Source organism: Telopea speciosissima, chromosome 10 (assembly GCF_018873765.1).
Source record: "Telopea speciosissima isolate NSW1024214 ecotype Mountain lineage chromosome 10, Tspe_v1, whole genome shotgun sequence".
NCBI lineage: Eukaryota > Viridiplantae > Streptophyta > Magnoliopsida > Proteales > Proteaceae > Telopea > Telopea speciosissima.
In genome coordinates, this window is record NC_057925.1 from 49,779,354 (window position 1) to 49,802,116 (window position 22,763).

General features: G+C 38.5%; 1 long non-coding RNA gene across 1 annotated transcript in view; it reads left to right on the forward strand.

Annotated features, from left to right (window-relative positions):
• LOC122642178 overlaps positions 1-22,763 on the forward strand; it is a 38,636-nt gene that overhangs the window by 15,726 nt on the left and 147 nt on the right. Inside the window, exons 3-4 of the long non-coding RNA XR_006330020.1 lie at positions 6,239-6,307; positions 7,357-7,360. This is a non-coding gene — a long non-coding RNA (uncharacterized LOC122642178). The remainder of the gene's footprint in view (positions 1-6,238; positions 6,308-7,356; positions 7,361-22,763) is intronic.

Below are 22,763 nucleotides of genomic sequence, written 5' to 3' on the forward strand. Positions count from 1 at the left end.
GAACAGAGTTATTAAAATAATGAAGAGTGATGATGGGAAACCTCTTTAGTGGTTTTGGCCTTTGGGGCCATGGTTTGTTAATCCATATTTCATTAAAAAGTTTGATTGAAATTTCTTGAAGCTTCTATTATTATATATGTTATGAATTCATTGTTCATCAAGTTATTTTGTTTACAAGTGTATAGTGGTTCATCAACGGGAAAAAAAAAATAGAATCTCCCCCCCCCCCCCCTTCATCCTCACCCTCATCCCAAAAAAAGGGTTGGAGTTCATTTATGAGGATCAATGTGATTGATTAAAGAAATACGTACGTATTCATCTTGTATTACAAGTTCTATCCATTTTATACACCATTTAATTTAGCAATAATTGATAATCAAATATGCAAAGACTCACAATTGTTAGCCATCAACAAGTTGCTGAGGGACATCATAGGGTTTCATTTTCCATCAACAAACTATCGAATACGAGGACTTAAGGATTTTTTCCATTTTACTCGATCAATGAGAATAGTTTAATGGGTTTTTTTTTTTGTAAAATTTGTTGGGACTCGGATGAAAAGATCGAATCTCATTTGCCTCGGATGACTTCCTTGTATACTTGACTCTTGACCATTTAGCGACATAAATATGTGATATGTGGCTAAAAATATATTTTTTCGTCGCAAAAGTTTCACTCCTTGAAGAATGACTATGCATACTGACAATGACTTCACCACGAAAAGCTAAACAATGATTTAACATTTTGACAATGACTTCGGAAAAGCCCAAAATGGATTGATGAAAGAGAAGATTGAGTACAAGATCGACTTGGTCCAAAACCACTTTGGCCCTCAGGGACGGGGACGGGTATGGTAACACATTTTCTCTCTATTTCTCTCCTCTTCATGTGAAATGATATCATTACTTTCTTTCTTGTATATGGAACCATTCTAGCACACCTCATTGTTATACTCCTAGGGTTTCAAGAATTGGGAATTGGATCAGTGAATCGGTGGAATCGGTTGACAACGGTCCCAATTTTTACTGTTCCTAATCATTGCTGCATGAATTGAAATTGGATTGGATCCTAATCGGACAATTCCTAGTCATTTTCTTTATAATCCACCTTGAATCAGACCGAATCATGAGCCGATCCCGATTCCTAATTCGATTCTATTTTCATCACAAACTAGCTTAGAAACAATTGGATCGAACCGATTTGAATCCAATTCGAATCAAGAATCAACTGTAAACGATTCCATCATAATTATGATTTTGTAAACCCGATGCACCCCTCTATATCGTTTTTTTTGGGGGGGGGGTTAAAAGTTATAATCATTTTTTTATTTTGGTTAACAAGAAGTTATAATCATGTATTAATAGAGAGGGTTAAAGAACCCAAACACACTATCCAGGTGGGGTCCACCTCCCTTTATTAGAGGGAATTGAGGAAATTGATGGACAAAAAAATTGAGGTGACAATTTTCCAAAGTAGAATCGTAATACATCAACATGAAGGAGCTTACAATCCCAAATGACAAAAAAATTGTTTCGGGAACCAAAACAGGGAAAGGCCTCTATACCGTTTGCTCATATTCAGGAATAGGCACGCTATTTCCAAAGTCCCACCAAAACTTAAAAAATATCTGATCTTCCAAAAAATTTGCCACGGTGTTGCAACTTTATTGACACAAGAATTGTTTTGAACCGTTGATCTTACATCAGATTTATTCACATAATAATTATTTTTAAATTAACAACCAAATCTTTAGTAAAATAGTATATCAGACAAGTGGTACCAATCAAGATGAAAGACTAAAAAAATAAAGGGTTTGACCTTAGCTTTCATGACCTTAAGTCTTAAGAATTATATAATATACAGGATTAGGATGTGAATTTGTTCCAGTTCCACCAGTTCCAATAGTTCCTAATTGGTAGATCTGGAACTAGACCAATAACTTATCAGTAGATCCAGAACTGGACCAATAAGCTATTGGGTGGGCCGATTTTGGTTCCTACCAGATCGGTTCTCGGTTTTGGTACAAAATTGATACCCTTAGTTTTAGGGGCCATTGGAATGTGCCAAATCTTCAACCACACTGGATTTGGAAGGGAATGCTGAGATCCTGAATTGCGAACCCGTATGTTGAGGGTGTTGAGAATAAACCATTTGAGGTGTGAAGCCATACGTATCTATCCTCCTTGTTAATTAATAGTAAAGGATTAATATTAATAATACATATATAAGGTTATATCAGGTGGCCACCAGTGAAAGATATCCTCTACCTTCCAAGAATGGGTGCATCGGTTATCAATTAGCAGTTCTACGGTTCTACCCACTAAGGGGCTTCCCTAGGTAAGGGAAAGGGAGCAGATACTGAAGGGACCTGTATGTGGGATCCAATAGTCAATCCATGGGGTAATGTTTCGCCCATTGCCTACTTGGAAGAAATTAAATCCTTTCCTCAAGAGAGATTGAGCTTCAATAACAGACTTCCAACCCCAGGATGAGTTTGACCGAGCCAATGCATGCAGGAAATCAGTATTAGGAAAGTAATTTGTTTTCCTTAGGATCCCCCCATAATGTGGTTTCAGGGTGTAACAATTCCCAAGCTTTCTTCGCTAGCAGAGCTTTGTTCATATTGGCTCTAAAATGTTATTGGTGTCCTTATCACTCTCTGATCTTACTCTAGAAAGTGATGTGATTCTTCGGTGGGCCGTTTCGCTTCGAAACACACTAGAATGGTCTAAAAGTGCATACATTAGCGCTATGGGCCTTGATTCTTGTGGAGCTCATCGAGATCTTTGATTTGATATGTATATTGACATATGTTGGGTTCTGGTCCGAACTAGACCAAGTGGGTCTCTTGGGCTTCTAGGGTCACTTATGCACTTTTATGGCTTAGGGTTCTCTTATAAAGTGTCCTTATTTCTCTGAGAGGTGTGTAAGATTTGAGGGGGGTTTGTAATTTTTGCTTCAGAAAAATAGTGAATCAGGTAAAAACTTTGTCTTGTGTGATAATGTGTTTGTTCTACTCTTTATCTTCATTTTCTTTCACAAAATCATCATTTTGGGCGTTGTTTTTCTAATATAAAAGTTTAATGTTTAGCCTACCATTTCTCTTTCACCGGCATATGGTTTGCCTTATTATAGTGGGAATAAGAGAAAAAGAATTTTATGCGAATATCTTCTAAGCTTTGGTGAATAGCTACAGGTAAACGAATGCTCAAATCAAAGACTGTTCCTGTTTTCCATCTCAATTTAGTCTGATGTACTTCCGTCAATCAACTTTTGTGGAAAATAAAGATGGACTCTTAAAGAAGCATGAATGTGGTTCAAATCACAAATGCTTAAATCAACTACTATTCCTGTTTTCCAATTCCATCTCATTTGCCTTCTCCTTTGGTCAATCAACTAGCGCGTGCCCAGTGACTATACTGATGATGATGATCGATCATGATGGGAAACCCTTTGGGGGGAATCCTCTCCAATTATCCCATGGTGCAATGCAGTACAGTTAGGGGTGGAGATGTCAACACCTGACTGGCATGGTATTCAATAGTGTTGAACTCAAGAAGAAAGAGAAAAAAAATTGAGGTGGTGCAACTCAGACCATTGGATGTCATGTCTACCAGGTGTCGATATCTCCACCCCGAACTGCATCGCACTGTATCATGGGGTAATTGAAGTGGGGGGAAGGTGGGGGCCTGGCGAGGAGAATTGAAAGTGATTGAATCACTGACCGAGAATAACCCCATCAAAATCCAATTGACATTAACTTGGGAAAGCTTAAACACAATTCCAATTTTCAACACATAATAAAATAAAAAAAATAATCATCTTTCATGAACGTTCTCTTCCCTTGTTCATTCGGTTACCTGCAAAAGAACTTATGCTATGAGTGAATTTCGATGAAAGGTCAGATGATTGTAAAGAAGAAAAAGAAAAAGAGATTTGTGAGACAATTTGAGCCATAGAGGGAGCACAGTTTTAAGAATTGAGCCACTTTCTTTTTTCTTCTTTAAAAGTTTGTCTTTCCTCTTGTTTATAAAAAGGGGGAAGCCGTTCCTGCGTGGGATGCAGGGGCCACACCGCACGTGCCAGCCAATGAGAGCATGCACGACAGTACATTGAGAGGTAGAATTTTGGCCATACATGGGGGTATGGCAGTCATTCCATCACCACTGTACTTGGGCATGTTGTGGCCCCCGCATCCCACGTAAAGAACTTTTTTCCTAAAAAAAAAAGAACCAGAGAGAACACCACTTGATGGCTTGGCCAGTGTAGGTTCGATGCAGCCCTTCCTCTTGCCTCTTAAGTGAGATGTGTCCTGGCCATAAATACCTGCTCTTCAAAGTTGGAAAAAATTCCTCTGCAGTTAGGGCTGTCAATGGGCCGGGCCTGGCCTAAACCCTAGCCCAACCCTAAAGGTCTTAATCTAAACCCAAGCCCAGCCTGGTCCTGACACTGCCTAACAAACCTTACACTCAGCCCGACTCTGGCAAGGTTTTCCCAAGCTCGGCCTTGATTGGGCCAGGCTGGGCCTGATTGGCCCTGAATAACTTGGCCCATTGTCTACTGTGTCATGGAAGTGATGGAACTAAGAAAACCTACCGTTAAACAACGTTAAGGTATGGAAATATTGGAGAAGGGAGGGGCACTTTAGGGAAAACAAGAATGTAAGGTGTTTTTGACACAACCCACGATTAAGGTTGTCTTCAAGACTTCAACCTTGCGCACAGAACAGGGGGGAAGACTAGACTTCTTTAAATTGAGAGAACTTACTCAACACAACTCCAATCCAAGCAAGATTTCTGGCGAAGGTTTCTGACCCTTTACCCTATTGAATTCAACAGGTATCACTCCAACTATTGTTCGAAGTTTAAAGAAAGAAACCTGCAACTCAGATCTGGCGATGGAAGGACCAGACTTAAAGTCTTGCTTAAATCCCACGAATTAGATTGAATTCCAGTCTCAGATTTGGCAGCTTGAGTCGCCTAATGATTAATGAACATCCCACAAAATACCAGGGTGAAAGGGCAGGCACGAATGAAATAAACTTCATCGGATCAATACAGGGTCGGGCTGGCCCAACCCGACCCTTTCTTATCCCCAGGCCCAGCTCAGCTCTGTCCGGGCTCAGGGAGGGTTAGGGCTGGGTCGGGATGGCCGGGTTTCTATGACACCCTAATCTATAGTGCCGTAATCTTGCAGTGCACTGCAGTGTGACCTTGAGAGCTTGACACATGGAAGTTGTGACATCCAAAAGTATTGGGCTCGAGAAGAAAGGAAAAAAAAAACACTGCCTTGCATCAAACTCACATCATTGGATGAAGCTTCTTCCACCTGTCGAACTCTCAAGCGCGCATTGCAGAGGATTTTAATCCTTGAAAGTTTCGTTTTTTATTTTTTTTAGGTTTTTTTCAAATGCCACCCTCAAATTGCCCATTTGTACAGATGCACCCTTGAAACTTTATTATGTCCAATTGCACTCCTATTTTTCAAACATTGTAACACTTTAGTCTAGTCCGTTAGGCTCTGTATGGTAACATTTTTTTTAGTGTTTCTGGTATTTTTTTTCCATTTTTTGGAACAGAAACACGCTAAAATCTGAATAGTATGCCCGATTTGTTTTTTTTGGTTTTTTTTTAAACGATTCAGGCACTTGACACACTTTTAGCACACATTTGAGAAACACTTTTTTAAAAAGTCAGAGAAACAACCGTCCATTTTAAGTACGCGGGGTATTTGTGGGATTTGTCATTTAAAACATAAAAACCATCATTTTGTGCCCTAAACAAAACCAAATCTTCTTCTTCTATCGTCTTCTTTGTTGGAGAAACACAGCAGCTTAGAAGAGAGAGCGTCTTCTTCTTTGGAAGACCCCTGTGATCGAAGCCAATTCACGGTATTGTAGGTGGGTAGAAGCTCTTCAAAGGACCTTTGTGCAGTTGAAGCTCTGTGGGTGTGGGTGAATCGACTCTTCGAAGGTACTCTCTACCTCTTCCCTGCAATTTGGTTCACTTTCTAGTCTTCTGTATTTTCTTTTGCTTCTGTGGGTGTGGGTGAATCAGAAATAACCTAACGGATCTAACATTGAGGATGGGTAATCGTGAAGTTCTGCCTTTGCGATTTGAGACGAAAAATTTATGTTTTTTGATTGTCGATTGAAGTCGCTGGTCATAGTAACCAAATCCCTAGTACATAGGGTTTATTTGATCCCTGCTCATGCGATTTGATATGAAAAATACACGAGACTATTCCTCATCACTCACATGAGCCAGAGGGATTGGAGAAGCCGTATGGGCTTCATCAAATTTCTCGGGTATAAAGGGTTTATTTGATCCCTGCTCATGCGATTTGAGATAAAAAATATTCTGATTTTTGTTTCAATTTATAACATTCACAGAGAATTTTTGTACCTAGGGTTTATATGATTGCTGATTTGAGATGAAAAATTCTGGTTATTTGAGATAAGTTTCGGTTGTTAGGCATTTGGGGTCAGTTTTCTATGTTGGGTAAACTTAGATAAGCTTGAGCTCTTAGAGGTGCTTGTGAATGGCTCCTGCTGAACCTCAATTTGATTTTTTCGCTTGAATATTGGGGTACTGGTGATTCACCTCATATATGTTGGATACACTTATATGGGTTTGAGGATTGCTCCAGCTTGTTCAATTTCAATTTTTTGCTTGAACTAATGGGAAGAGGGGTAAAACAAGAATGGGAGAAACGAAGGTAAGCATGGTGGTGGCTCTCTAGAAAGCTCAGTGCAACCAGCCAACACCTTGGGAGGGTGTCCTTGTAATCCAATAGCAGCATGAGTAAAAAGGTTTTCTTTCATTAGGAAAATTACAACCATTCTTTCTATAAAACTTGTGACATTTTATGATTATTATTTTTATACAACTTCTATTTGTTATTTTATTTGATTGATCCTATATGGGGTTTATAGATTTGAACTATTTGTTTGTTTAAATAGTTACGATAATGGGAAGTTCACAAAATGAGAATGCCAAGTGGAATTAATCTAATATAGACATCTTTGTTAACATTATGGTGAGTGGAGTTGGAAAAGGTAATCGAACAACAAGTATATTTAACAAGACAAGGTGGAGAAACATACTGGAAGAGTTTACCAAAGAAACCGGTCTGAAATTTTCTTATATACAAATGAGAAACAAGATGAACAAATTGAGGTAGGACTATAGTAGCTTTAAGAAGTTACTTGACACAACTGGCTTTGGTTGGAATACTCTGACAAGAACTGCTACTGTTGATGATGACTCGATATGGGATAGGCACATAATGGAGAGAAACCTTGATTTCATGTCCTGCACACAGGAAGTCCATACTCCTCTGTACTCTAGATTGAAGTTTGGTTATTTGTATTATGAGTAGAATTAAAAGTTATTTTTTTAGGATAATTTGTTGTGTTACTTTGAATTTGGAATTGCTTGTGGTGATTTTTTCTTTTTAATCTATTTGTGTGAGAATGTTGTTTAAGTTGTTGTTAAGGATTTTTAGTGTTTCTTATTATAGATTAAGTTCGATATAGTCATAATATGTTTCTTCTATTTTATTTTAGGAATGGTTCATAATGGTCGTGTGTCTAGTGCGTATTTGGAAGAACTAAAAAGAGAAGACATTGAAGAAGAAGTGTATGGAAATGAAGATAAGAGGATCCAGAAGAACAAGAGAAAGACATAATATTTGAAGAGTATAGAGATGAAGATAAGGATCCAGAAGAACAATCGGAAGATGATGTTATCTCACCTGAGAGATGGATGTACTTAGGAAGAGGATTGCGAACAAGTTAGCAACAAAGCATGGAATGGCTCACATTACTTGACTCATAATTTTTATTAATTTTGGATATTCAAGTACATTAATGTTATTTTTTTATGCTATCATTTTGGTTATATGTTGTTTTTTATATTAGTATGACTTTGTTTTAACATTCATATTCCAATTATGTGCAATTTTCTCTTTTACATAGTTCTTCAAAATTATAAACCCTAATTTTAGTTAATCTTACAGAAAGATGAAAGGTGAAGGTCCTATGTGTCCTTGTGGTCAAGGTTCAATGGTGTTAAAGATATCTCGCACACAAAAAAATCCAGGACGATGATTTTTCAAATGCCCCGCAAATGAAGATCATGTAGGGCATTTCAAGTGGCACAATCTTGATGAGGATATTGATGAGCGTATCAATGATAATGTTATCAAGACTGTCATTTGAAGTCATCCACCAACAGGAAATCAACCGAAGTATTTTGTATTCGATGTTACATCCTTCTTGTTGATATGGAACCTGATCATATCAATTGTTCTTGTTTATGTTTTATTTCATCTTTAGAATTCAGTTGTAATAACTTGTTTAAACTCATGGTTGTACTGCCTAAACAGTTTTAAGTAGTTTTTAATTGTGGTTATTGTTTTGTTGTTTTTTTTTGTTAAAAAAACATAAGTACAAAAACCATGGTATAAGTGGTAATTACGTAATTTTTTATAAACAATAGAAACGATTCTGCTAAGTACGACCCATACAGATTTCTGGTTCTTCTGAGTTTTAGAAACATTTTTTTTTTGGATTACCATATAGAATTTCAGGACCCAGAAACACATAAAAGTGTGTAGAACCCAAAAACACTAAAAAAAATAGAAGCGTTACCATACAGAGCTTAATCTCTCCCCCTCCCGGCCTCTGTATCCCTCTTACCCTCCCTGCCTCTGCATCCCCTCCCTACCCCACCTCTCTGCAACTCCCTCCAGCCCTTGGGCATCTTAAACCTATACTCCTCGCTCCTACCCTAGCGCTCGTCCCCGCCCCTATCCACATCCACAACCATTATTGGCAACTATTTTTGCTCCCACTTCACCGGTATCAAACATCCTCTATGTCTATGAGGTCTGCAACTAAAGCCAAACTTAAAAACCTTGGAGAAACTGGCATATAATTGCAGAAGTTGCAGGCTTTAAGAAACCCATAATTGTTGGTTGGAAGGGAGGAGAGATTTAGATGTGATCCTGGTGGTGGGTTGTTGAAATTGCTTAATAGCAATCCATGGGAAGACTCTGGTACCTTCATTTTGATTGATGGAAACTTTTAAGTTCAAGAAGAATGGTATTTAAAAAATTAGAAGAGGTTCCAAACGTATCTTCTCTAATTCTATCTGCCTCTTTTTCAACTTTGTTAAAACTTTTATTTTCAAATTAGAAAAGTTCTTTCCATTTGTTATCGGCTCCACTCAAAGCAACCAATGTTTAAAAACAAAACCCTGTTCTCCATGAGCAAACGTTAGAGGTCTAGCACTTGATTATGATTCCTTACATACACAATCTAGAACGATGTCATTTTGGTTGAATATGACTTAGCTTCCTAAAAAAAACCTCTGCACCCCGTAGCACCACATCCTCCCCCCCACTCTCTCTCTCCTACCCGCCATTGCCCTCTTACGCCTAAATAGGGCGATTTGCAAGCTAGCAGTCAACTCTCAACTGAACGAACAATCCCTTTGCTATTTTTTTTCTTTTTCTGGTTTTGATAACCGTAACCAGAAGAAACCGGTTACTAGGTGGGAATTTAATGCACTGTTTAGGTTATTTTATATCAAATCCACGATTACAATAGAATAATAAAGTGATGATAAGTTGGGAGAACATACACTCTAATAGCATTCACCCATAAAATATTCCTTTAATCAATTCCCCAGTCAAAATGGTAAGATCCCCTTTAATTTTTTTCTTAGATTTTAGGCTACCAAATCTGTAAGTTGCGATTTAAAGCTCAAAGAATGAATTGGGAAAAGGGTTTTAACACCCTTCTCTATAAGTCATGCATATCAGATTGGAACGTCTAATCTGAAATAATTATTTGATCCAAATTCCGATTCACAATACTTTGATAGAATCAGTCATAGCCGATACCAATCCGATCCAATCGATATTGACCAATTCAATCCGAGATTACGAACCTGGCAGTACCCTAGTTTTGATATATAGAAAAGGAGAGGATTGGCATACCAGGACAAGGCTGGAAACAGAAAAGCAAAAGGGGTTCCTTCCAAAAAGGAGAAAAGAAGGACCCTGATCCTCTACGACCTGCTGCCCATAGCGGTTATAGCAGCTCACTAATGAGACATGGTGCAATGACTGCCCTACCCCCATTTGAACAAGATGTCGAACAAGGATAAGATGATCATTGCGCCGCACCTCATCACGATGCTGCTCAGGCAGGCCGTTGACGATCTGGATTGAAAGAAGAACGACCCATGTTGATACCCTTGGCGGCCTTTCCAGCCTTCAAAAAAAAATCTTTGCCCTCGCCGTCCCATCGTTGGCGTTTGCAGTCAAATCCTTTCCATTATTTCTGGCCAATTTGGATTCAAACCCACGAAATTCGATCCCACTGCCGAAGTCCAAGTTTTAAAAACCTTTGGCTGTAATTGATCTAAAAGACTTATCTAAACCACCCACTTCGTTGTCCCCACACCAATTATTCATACCCTGTTAGGGCCCCTCTCTCTCTTTTTCCTCCATGACAAGTGTAGACTCCCTTGGCAAAGTGGAAATGGTAGCGAACGGTTGGGATCTAAGGCAAATCAAAAGTTTGGTTTTTTGTTAGCTTTTGTTCTTAAAGGTCATGGGGACAGCAGAGAGAGCCACAGACTGACCCTATCAGGGGATGGAGCGTATTTCCTATTGCCTAATCTACACTACCAACTTAGAATAGTTGAGAAAGGCAGATAGGGGAAGAAAATTTTATGTATGTGGGGGGTGTGTATTGAAAATGTCGACACCGAGGAGATGAAATGACCGTCTGCCCTATGAAAGGTGAAAATCTCATCCTTCAAGATATCAACGTGCGCAAAAATTATGCTCCCAACAAAGAACATTGCAGCGCACTTCAGTCAAGATAGATTGAGTTGTTGTTGTTGAAAGTGGGATAGGATAGGACCAAGACAAAATATACCGGTTGACGGTCTGATCCAAAATCTTTAGCTATTTGATAAAAATAACGTAATGGCACAGGAAGACATATCTAAGGTATGTATCGATCATGTCTAGACACACAAAAGGTGAAATGACCACCTGTTCTTATGAAAAATGAAAATCCCACCCTCCAAGATGCCAACATGTGCAAATCATGCTCTCCACACAGAACATCATAGCCCACTTCAATCAAAATCCACTGAGTTGTTGTTGTTGAAAGTGGGATAGGGCCAAAATATCATTTCAGTATCACTTCGAGGTACCACTTGGGGGGTCCGATCCAAAATCTTCAACTATCTCATAAAAATAACCTAATGGTACAGCAAGACATATCCAAGGTCTCAGCAATGTGGGATGATAACTCTATATCTCTCAATATCTCAACAATTTAAAAGAAAATACCATTTGATAATCCATGATGAAATCATCTGCACAATAGGACCTAGTAATCAATCTCAATCTCAATCTCTCTCTCTCTCTCTCTCTCTCTCTGACTAAAGGACTCAAAGGAGGAGGAAGAAGAGGAGTAGAAAAATGCAGAGCATCAATAAATATAATAAAGGATGTATTTGTGACAGTAATTCACCTGAGAAGAGGGAAGAGGGGCTTTGAATCTGATCTGATCTGATCACTGGAGGTTAGTATTCTGGAATCTGCATGGCTCCCCAGATGCCAACTAAGAACAGTGTCAGTCGATTTTGACAAAAGCTTCCTAGATGGCATTCAGGGAGCCAGGCAGATCATCAATCAATCAATCAGTCAATCCCCCTTCACCACTTAATTAACTTCTCTATCAAAGGATAGCTAGGGCATTTCCCAAAAAATTGCAGCAGCATCTTCTACTTCAACTTCTGATCACTTTAGCCAACCTTCCCATATCCACCAATTAGGACCACCACAACCTACACACAAGTACACCAACAGAAGAAATTAAAGTCAATTTGATTACTTGTTTGGGTCTTAACCAGACTTCCCATATATGATATCCATGCATTGAAGTGACTTGTTTTTGTTTTGGAATCAAATAGAACTTAATTCACTGTCAAATAAAGAAGAAGAAGAAGAAGGCACTTCGATTCCCTTAAACTACTGATAAATTAAACCCACTCTTCTAAAGACACCAATTTATTGAAATTAAATAATTTGAAAGAAATAAATATTAAAACTGAAACATCTACACCAATAAGAACAGGGTTCAAGGAACAATTAAAACCAATTAGGCCTGACTTAAGATCTGGAAACTACAAAGTTTTTCAGGAACCGCCCCCCCCCCCCCCCCCCTTCTCAAGCTAAATCATAGAGCAGATGATATCTCAAAGGAAAGATGAAAAAAATGGAAATAGGCAATCTTTACTTGCACCAAGTAGGAATTTAAAGGAAAAGCTGATGAAAGAGATTAAACTCACACAGTCACTCTCTCTCCAACTGGCTTTTTTAGAAAGTAAAGAAACCCAGTTGCTTAGCCAGTCCAGGCCACCTCCTCAGTTAGCGGCATGGAATAAGAAGAAGAAGAAGAATAAAATACTACAGGGGTCAGGAGTGGATTCTTTGCTAAAGAAAACTTACTCTGGCACGCCTCCTTTTTCTTTATTCTCTTTTCGCTCTTTCTTTACAGTTGATTTCCAATTTGGGAGAGATTAACTGGTTAAGTGTTAAAAAAGTCAAAAGAAAGAGAGGAAAAAAGAGATCCGTTACAATTGACCTACGTACCAATTTTTCTTTCTTTCCACAAAGCAAAAATCCATTTCTTACTTAAAATCTTAATTAAGTGTGGAAAGTTTTTTGTGGTCGGTTGTGGATTGTGACCTTGGGACAAAGACAAAATGAGTGGATGAACGTAGTCATCTTATCAGGGTCGAACAGTGATATGCAAATTTTAACTATTTCATATCTAGGAAATAGTCTAAATAAATCATTTGTCAAATTTATGCTTCAAACGTAATCATTTACAATTCCATGTAGGGTCATACCCTTCCATGTATGTCTTATTTATAGTCATGTGTGCACCCTCTTGGTAGCTTAGATTTTCAATTCATTGTTTTGTTACTCGACAAACGAATTAATCTAAAATTTATTATATGAGCATACGACAGGATGCAGAATGTTGGGTAGCTAAAAAACATCATATAGATAAAAATCAGTGTAGTGAATATGAGGATGTTGAAATGGATGAGTCGCAAAACTAGGAAAGATAAAGTAAAGAATGATCATATTAGAGATTTATTTGGGAGTAGCTTTGACACATAATAAGATACGAGAAAGTGGTTTGAGGTGCCATGTTCAACGGAGGCCTTTAAAATTTTAAATACACCAGTATGGAGGAATGATTTGATTCAGATTAAAGGAACTATAAGAGCCAAAGACGGACCAAACCTGACTTAGGAGAAGTGAGAAAATACATGCATAGCTTATGTCTTTGTGGAGTGGTTTCATGGATTATGACCTTAGGAGAAGTGAGAAAATAATGCATAGATTTGAGTTTTTTGAAAAACCAGGCGGTGATCTGAGTTTCGTTTGAAAACCAGGGGGTGACGTGTAATTTACCCTTATTATTTTAAGGTATGTTTTTAATAGGGGTGTCAATTCTAGGCCCGGCCCGATAGCCCCAACTGAGCCCGCTCGGTTAAAGCCTGGCCCGGCCTGGTAATCGAGCGGTCCCGGTGTGGGGTCCTAGCCTATCGGGCGTCCAACTGGACCGATCGATTCCAGGCCCGACCTAGACCGATAGGTTACAGTCCGACCCAACCCGAACCTTTAACTTATAAACTTCCCCTCCCCTTCCCTCCAAATTTCCTGTTTTTGTTGGTTTTTTTGTTGGTCTTTGACATTTATTGGTTAGATACATTAACATAGGTGAAATGAGGCTTATTTTTTAGTTTTTAGATCTTACTTTGTTAGATGTATTTTCATTCGATGTTATGCTGCAATTTTTTTTTCCTCTACTTACTTTGTTAGATGTGTCTTCTATTTGGTGTTGTACTGTTATTTGTTTCTCCTCTACTTACTTTGTTAGATGTGTTTCTATTCGGTGTTGTGTTACTATTTTAGTTGGGATAAGCTTTATTTGACTTTGAGTTGAGGTGTACCGTGACTGCCTAACAATGTGATGGTTTGAACTTAAAATTTTAGTTGCATGTTAATTAGTAAACCCACACCGTTTAGAGACCGTTTAGAGTTAAATGGCTCAGTAGCCCATTTTTTGCCCGATTTAGGCCCGTTTAGCCCGAATAAGGCTGCCTCGATTAAAGACCAAACATCGATCGACCGAAATGAAACCGCACCATGCCCGCCCAAGGCAAGCCCGAATGCCTAATCTGTCGGACACGGTGTAGCCTGTAAAATTGGTGAGGCCCGGCTAGGCCCGACCGAACCCGACCAGTTAACACCCCTAGTTTTTAAGTTAGCATTTCCAAATATAGACCTTTAAATTAACAATCAAATTTATGGTAAAATATTCTATGAGACATTCGGTACCAGTAAAAATGAAAGACTAGAAGAAATAAAGGGTTGACCTTAGCTCTCATGATCTTAAGTCTTAAAATTATACACTATATAGGGTTAGGAAATGAATTTGTTCCAGTTCCACCGGTTCCTAATTGGAAGATTTGGAACCAAACCAATAAATTGTTAGATGGATCAGTTCCAGTCCGGTCCGATTCTAGACCAAAATTGACACCCTTAGTTGTGAATCGCTACCATAACATTCACAATGGATCTCTTTGTTCACAGCCCAATAATGTAGTGACACATAGACGTTTGTTAGGATTTTAAAGTTAGAGTCGGGATCAAATGATTGGAATAGGTCTGATTCACCCCAAAAACCCTAGAATCTTCCACTCTCATCAGAAACCCATATATCCGATCTCCAAAACCTGAGAATCCATCGTTACAGAATAGCCGGAATTGGGATTGGTTCAATTTTTATACTATTGTACTTGACATTCTTTTTTTTTTTGGTAAACTTTGTACTTGACATTCAATCTCGGAGAAGATGTCTCGACTCCCGATCATGGTTTGAGGAATTGGTATTAGATTTGTAGGATCGATCGATATCAGTATCAGTCGATACTGATTCATGGCTGGTCCCCATATCAATGGATCAATATGAACAAAGATAAAAATGCCAAAAAAACTATTTTTTGAAAAAAATAGGGATATACTTAACAGATTTAGATCGATACGGATCGATCCAATTGGTATCAACAAAGACCAATACCGATACCAATTACTAAAACCTTACTCTCCAATGTCATTTTCATTTTTCAGAAAATTCTTCTAAAAACAATACATAATACTTAAAACAGAACTCCAGAATGGAACCCTAGAAGAGTTTGTATTTAGAACTTGAAGGTCTTCTTAATTGTCCCGCATTTTATTCCTAAAATGAATTAAAGTAGAAGTTTTAATAAATAAATAAAAAAATCAATTTATCATTGGTGTAAATTTATCTGTAACTGAACCAGTTACAATGGACTTTGTAACCTCTCTTTTCTAACCCTTGTCTCTTTCTTTCAACGATTTAAAATTAAGGACAAAGTGGGTAATTCAATTTTAGCGTGGTTTCATTGATTCACGCGGCTTGGATAAATGGCTCAACTTGAGCCAAAGCCACATTGCTCTCGATTCAGTGAAGTTCTATCTTCTTTCGCTCCGACCAATGCCATGTTCGTTGCTGGAATCGTTCCATTTCCCCCCCTCTCTCTCTCTCTCTCTCTCTCCTCTCACTATGCTACTAGGAGAAGACTCTCACTGTGCTACTCAGATAAGTCTATCTCTATCTCTATGCCACTCGAAGAAGAAAGCTAGCTTGCTCTTTGCTGTTTGAAAAAAACTCTGTTCCACGGAGAGCCGTCATTCACGATCTACCATTGTGCAGGTACTCTCTCTCTCTCGTTAGGAGTTGGTAGACTTGGTTTGAACCCTCATAGTATTGACGTATGGCCTATTTAGACTAATGGGGGTGGAGATGTTAACTCAAAGAAGATTAGACATGTTTTGTTGGTTGGCTTACTATGTTGGCTAGTATTTCTTTTGAGGATTTGCCTCTGGTCGAGTCTGTGTGTCGGTAGTTATCTTGACTCTTGATCACTGAAACTGATTTGGTCGAGTCTACGTGGTGGTAGATTATACATATTTTCATGGTGTTGATGTTTAATCACTATGTATGCCTATTGTGAGTAAGTATATTAGTAGTGCAAGATTACTGTTTGATAGAATGCCCAACAAGGTTAAAATCCAAGGATCAGTTTCAATAAAGCTAGATATCTGGCCATAGTTAAAATCCACTGTAAATGTAAATACCTGGCCATTTTGGTGAGCGCAGCAAGAGCAGCCAACATGGGTTTGTGTTTCAGGGTCCTTGGTTGTCCAGACAGATTTTTTTTTGTGTGCCAGTATATTAACTGATTTGGATTAGTTTGACATAAATTCGTATGATACTTATGAGTTACACTTATCAAAAAAAAAAAAAAAAAAACCACTTATGAGTTACAATTTCCCTTTAATGAACAAATAATGTTGTTTTGCCTGGTGCTGTTGGCTTCATAATTGTTCCAAAGGCCTTCAACAATTTGATGCAAATTGTGATCCTGAAGCCGTTTGGTTCAAGGTATGTAGCTTCAAATATATAGACAAAAGAAAGAATTCTTCTAGTAATAACTGATGTTGAAAAGCTTTCAGATATTACTAACTGACATATTGGTTTTAAGAGTCACAAATATGATAATTCCTTTCATGTTTCTTGACTTTAGGCATTTTATTCAAATTCTTCTGCAATATACACCCAAAATGGCATACACCAGCTCACTTTTAACCAAATCACTAGACAGGATTGGAAGACACTCTTATCAAGAAACAACAAAAGGGTGGACAATATAAAACTAACAACAGCAAACATAACTCAGCCACACGGCGACACTAGTTCTAAACATTTAACTACATGATTTCTTTTCCAATTACAAAGTGGGGAATGTATTACATAATCAGTAATGGTCATTGGCACTATGTTCTTAAAGTTCTCATTTCTCAGGAATGTTTTATCGTAGTGGGCATAATTGTGGACAAAGATCTAAAGAATGATGTAATAGAGGTCAATAGACTAGGAGACAAGATTATATCTATCAAACTGGTATTGGAGAAAGAGGTTGTCAATATTGTTTGCGCTTATGCACCTCAAGTAGGATTTGATGAAAGTAGTAAATATCAATTTTGGGAACACATGAATGATTTAATGCAGAGTTTTGACCAAGATAAATCAAATATTTTTGGAGGTGACCTGAACGGACATGTTGGGAGGGATCGTAGAGGTTATGAATGTGTACATAGCGGTTTCGGAGTTGGGGAGAGGAATGAGGAGGGGACCTAAATCCTAGACTTTTCGGTAATTTATGATCTTTCCATTGTGAACATTTCTTTGAAAAAAGTGAGGAACACTTAGTTACCTATAAAAGTGGGAATCATACTAGTCAAATAGACTGCTTCCTAACAAGAAGGGCATGCAAAATGGGGTGTAAGGACTGTAAGGTTATCCTTGGGAGAGCTTAACCACCCAACATAGACTGGTGGTCCTAGAGATGTGCCTCGGTGTATAGAAGATTAGGAGGAGGAAACCTATATACCCTAAGGTAAGGTGGTGGAGATTAAAAGGGGAATCCTTGAGGACATTTACTGATAATGTGGTCAAACAAGGAAAATGGAACTTTGAGGGAGAAACCAATGTGATGTGGAACGAAATGATGACTTGTATTAAAAGGGTTGCCAAAGATGTGCTAGGGGAAGTGAAGGGTAGTCGTCAGGCCCCTAGAGAGACTTGGTGGTGGAGCAATGATGTCCAATCAGCCATTAGGACCAAGAAAGAGTGTTTTAAGACATGTCAAAGGAATAAAGAAATAGAGGATAAAAAGAGGTATTATGATGCTAGAAACGAAGCTAGGAAGATTATGGGGATCGCTAGGGCAAAGAAATGTGAGGATCTCTATATCAACCTAAACACCAAAGAAGGGGAAAAAGCTTTATATTAGATAGTAAAGATGAGAGAAAGGAAGAGTAGAGATTTCGACCAGGTAAGGTGTATCAAGGGTGCTGATGGAAGAGTGTTGGTAAAAGATAAGGACATTGTGAAGAGATGGGATGAATATATTTGTGACCTACTAAATGGAGACAGGCCGAGAAGAAATGTTCTGGACGATTACATCATTCAACAAGACACCACACGTCATAGATATGAACGAATTGTTAGTGTGGCGGAAGTTAAAAAAGCCTTAAGAGAGATGAAAGCAGGCAAGACAGCAAGTCCAGATGAGATTCCAATAAAAGTGTGGAAAACCCTTGGAAGTTGTGGGGTATATTGGTTAACCAATCTGTTTAACAAGATTATGAACACAAGGAAGATGCCAGATGAATGGAGGAGAAGCATTGTAGTCCTGATCTACAAAAATAAAGGTGATATCCAATGTTGCAATAACTATAGAAGCATAAAGCTTATGAGCCACATTATGAAACTTTGGGTGAAGGTTGTTGAAGCCCGTTTGAGAAGAGAGATCCATATCTTGGTGAACCAATTTGGTTTTATGTCAGGTAGATCCGCAGTAGAAACTGTCTACTTATTGAGGAGGCTCATGGAAAGATATAGAGATAGCAAGAAGGATCTCCATGTGGTCTTTATTGATTTGGAAAAAGCCTATGACTGAGTTCCTAGAGATTTAATCCGGCATGTTCTAGTGAAGAGAGGGGGTGCCAAGTAAATACGTGGATATAATTAAAGATATGTATGAGGGCGTGGTAACTAGTGTGAGATTTACGGGAGGTCAGGGCAAGGAATTCCCAATTACAATTTGGTTACATCAGGGATCAGCCTTAAGCCCTTATCTCTTTGCGCTTATCATGGATGACCTAACCAAGAGCATTTAAGACGAGGTACTGTGGTGTATACTCTTCGTTGATGATATCGTATTGGTGGATGAGACAAAAGCAGGGATTAGCGCTAAGTTAGAGCTTTGGAGATCAACATTGGAAAAAAATGGCTTTAAGATTAGTAGAACGAAGACGGAGTATACGATGTGTAATTTTAGTCATACAATGATGGATACTGATATGGTGTGAATTGAGGAAAGAGAGATACCGCAAAGTGACTATTTTAGATATCTGGGGTCAATCATGAATAAAGAAGGTGACATAGAGGATGATGTTTCACAGAGAATTAAAGTGGGATGGATGAAGTGGAGAGGCGTGTCCGAGTGCTTTGCGATCGACGTATTCCTCTGCAACTTAAAGGAAAGTTCTATAGGACTGTTGTACGACCAGCTATGATGTATGGGGCGGAAGGTATATTGAATAGCTTTGTGTAGCAGAGATGAGGATGTTAAGATGGATGTGTGGAAAAACTAGGAAGGATAAAGTAAAGAATGATCGTATTAGAGCTGACTTGGGAGTTGCCTCGATCAATGACAAGCTCTGAGAGAGTCATTTAAGGTGGTATGGTCATGTCCAATGGAGGTCTAGGGACGCCCCAGTAAGGAGGAGTGATAGAATCCTGATTGAAGGAGCTAAAAGAGCTAGAGCAGGTCTAAAATGACCATAGGAGAAGATGTGAGGAAGGACATGCATAGTCTAGGTCTTGTTCCAAGTATGACCTCGGATAGAGCCTGTTGGAGGGCAAGGATCCATGTAGCAAACTCCATTTAGCTGAGATTCTCCTGACTTGCTGGGCTGTGCCTTTTTCCTCTTACTTTCGTCTTTCATTTTTCTTTTATTTCCTATCTTCCATTTGTCATTTTTCATTTCTCACCTTTTTTCCCCATCTCTTCATTCCCTTTTTTTAGACCCCAGTTTTCCCCTACCTTGTTTTGTTTGGATCCATGTAACCGACCCCATTAAGTTGGCATAAGGCTGAGTTTGTTGTTGATTTATCGCAGTGGTTCTTCTTAAATACTAGTACACTGGAAGGTTCACTCCATAGTACTAGCACATGGAGTCTTTTCCATTTCCATATCTTTTTTTTTTGGTTTTATTGAACCTCTATTTTGTAGAGTCCTTTCTGTGTGCCATTCTAATTATTGTGCTTTGAAGACTTGCCTCACCATGGTGTTAAGCTGAATGCTCAGATACATATCCACAAAATGGGGTAACCTTAGCTTCCTTCACAAAATTCCTCTTGAAAGAGCAAAATATAATCTTTCGTTGGCCTGGTTTCAAACCATCCACCATAGAAGGGGTTGATCTTTTCATATCAGCCATGGAAAACAATATCAGCCCCTAGTTGACAAAGTCACTGTACTTTATGAGCTTCACCTTCTAATCAAGATAAGTATTCCAGCTACAAAAGAATGAACAACTTTATCAGAATTTCGTGGGTATGCAATTTCAGAGTTGTGAATGTTGTTTGATGAGATTTTATCTTTTTCAAAATTATCAATATTGGTTATTATGATATTTAACCTAAAATTGCCCGAGCCAATTCTCCATGCTTTGATCTTCTTCTTGCTGAATGCAAGTTCAATGGCTTTTCCATCTTGCTCATTTACCCACAAAAAATCTTTCTTGTTCTTGTCAAGATCTTGGAAATACTCCTTGCCTTATTTTGATGTCCACCCAACCCTTGCCCAGAGAGCCAAATGTAATTATAATGAGGAATGGAATCCTAAGCAGACATTTTCGAGTTAAGACTCCAATTGGGCTCCTTCCTTGAAGTTTGCACAGACAAACCTTATAGTACTTGATAGATCAGCCTTATGCATCCCCCCAAGCTTTCATTCCATGATTCATACTCAGGCATTGAATAGAAGGATTAGACCTTTCCATTTTTGTGAGTTGACAGTAAAAGATTAGGAATACAGGCGTTAGATGGATTCCATCTTTGATAACTCAAGTAAATAAAATGGGTGACAGTTGCTTAAATGAATGGTATCAACCTTCACAGTAGGTATTAAAAACTCAACCAAAAATGATGGAATTTTAAGTAGAAGGGGCTAGAATAAATGGCCATATCTCAATGATTTGACATATTTTTATCCAAAACCATTATTAAATGTTGTAAAACTTCCGATAGAATATCCCCACATTTATACTGTGAACTATTCTTTCCTGTATAATGGTTTGTTGTCTCATCTACAGATCTGTACATGTGCAGTTAATTGTCAGTAACCCATCTCCACATTTGTTGGTCCGGAAGATATATTCAGTTTAGCTTCATTTATAGAAATAGAGGATAATGCAATGTTTAAGAGTAGCTGGTTTTATATGGGACAGGTGAGCATTAGTGGGAAAAAAGTGGTATAATTGAGGACATCATTTGTACCCATTTGGCTATTTGTGAGCGACTGAATTCCAGTCTATAAAATCTGAGTTGTGGCTTTTGCTTCTCTTAGAGGATTGCTTGCTTTTCTAGGGAGTGACTTCCATGATGAGTTAGTGCAAAGGATAGAGGATGGGTGGGGTGGTCAGAGTGAGAAATTAGTTTTCTACAAACAACCAGAGATCAGAGGAAGGGTAGTGTGGTTAGTTTGACAAAATTGGTTTCTTTAAATAACCATAGACGAAAGAAAATAACCAATCAACAATCGCAAGCCGTGAACATGGTCCGAACAGGTAAGTAATGCCCAACCTACCCTTTTCATCACCCTGTTTTCGAAACCATACACTATTTTGACCTAACTTCTTGTCACCCAAAACCCTAGGGTTCAAGGCCCTTTGGCTGCCAGTAGGAGCTTTCAAAACTGCACACCGTTTTGATGGCCTTTTTTTAATCTTCAAAATCCCAGCTTTCAAAACTTACTCTGTTTTGTTGGCTGCTTACTTCTGCATTCGATGATTTCGTGTATCCTTGTTTTCATGGTTTTGTTTTCTGTGTTCCAGCACTCTTGAGCAAGGTACCGGTAGGATTGTGCTCACCCCCGACAATCTGAAACCACAGATATCTTCTTTGACTTTTAACTGTTTCACAATGGTGAGTATCCCTCGAGGCTGAGAGTTCTTTTATTTGTGGTTTGGAAAGGTTCCCACACCCCTGGACTGGTTCACAAATCATTCATGTAAAATGATCAAAATACCCCTAACATAGAAAAATGAAAAAAGTGGTTACCGTCCCCAAAAACTTGCCGGTATGTCCAAACGATGGAGTACTTCATCGTATTCGCACTTGATGCAAAAAATAAGCTTTTATGCCCCTTTATAGGGAGAAGATTCTATTTCATGGAGTAGGATCCACACTGGAGGCAGTCCATGCCAACCAGTACAATCCCCAATTAAATGGAGCAGGGGTAAAAGGTTCGGACTGTCAAGGTAAAAGTTCTGTTTCGAGTGTTGAGAGTGGTTACTTTGCATAAAAAGATGAACTGTAAGGGGTTCGGTCTCTAAAAGTCTAATTGCAACCAACCGTTATTGGTCCGGTTTCAATCGATTCAGTTGGTCTGGTCGATTTCGATTTTTATCAATTTCTAAACATCCAGAACCGAAGATTACCAATAAGGAATTCGGATCAGTCGGTTTTTTCCGATTCAGGCTCCATTATGACACCCCTACCAGTAATCTGATTGCCTAATCTAGAACATCTATTTGGGACAATTATAATGGAGTTGGGTTATCCAGAGTATGGATCCCTCTTCAGATCACATCTTATTACCAAACAAAGTAGTTTTCCAAGACCTACAGCCCCACGAACTGCAACAGAAAAAACATGCTTTCAGGGGCTATCCTGGCACACTGCTGGCTGTGAGAATTATATCTTCATGATATGTCTATGACTAGTTCTTTAAATGATTTGAGTGAGGATTATCAATTGTTTGCTAGGGTCA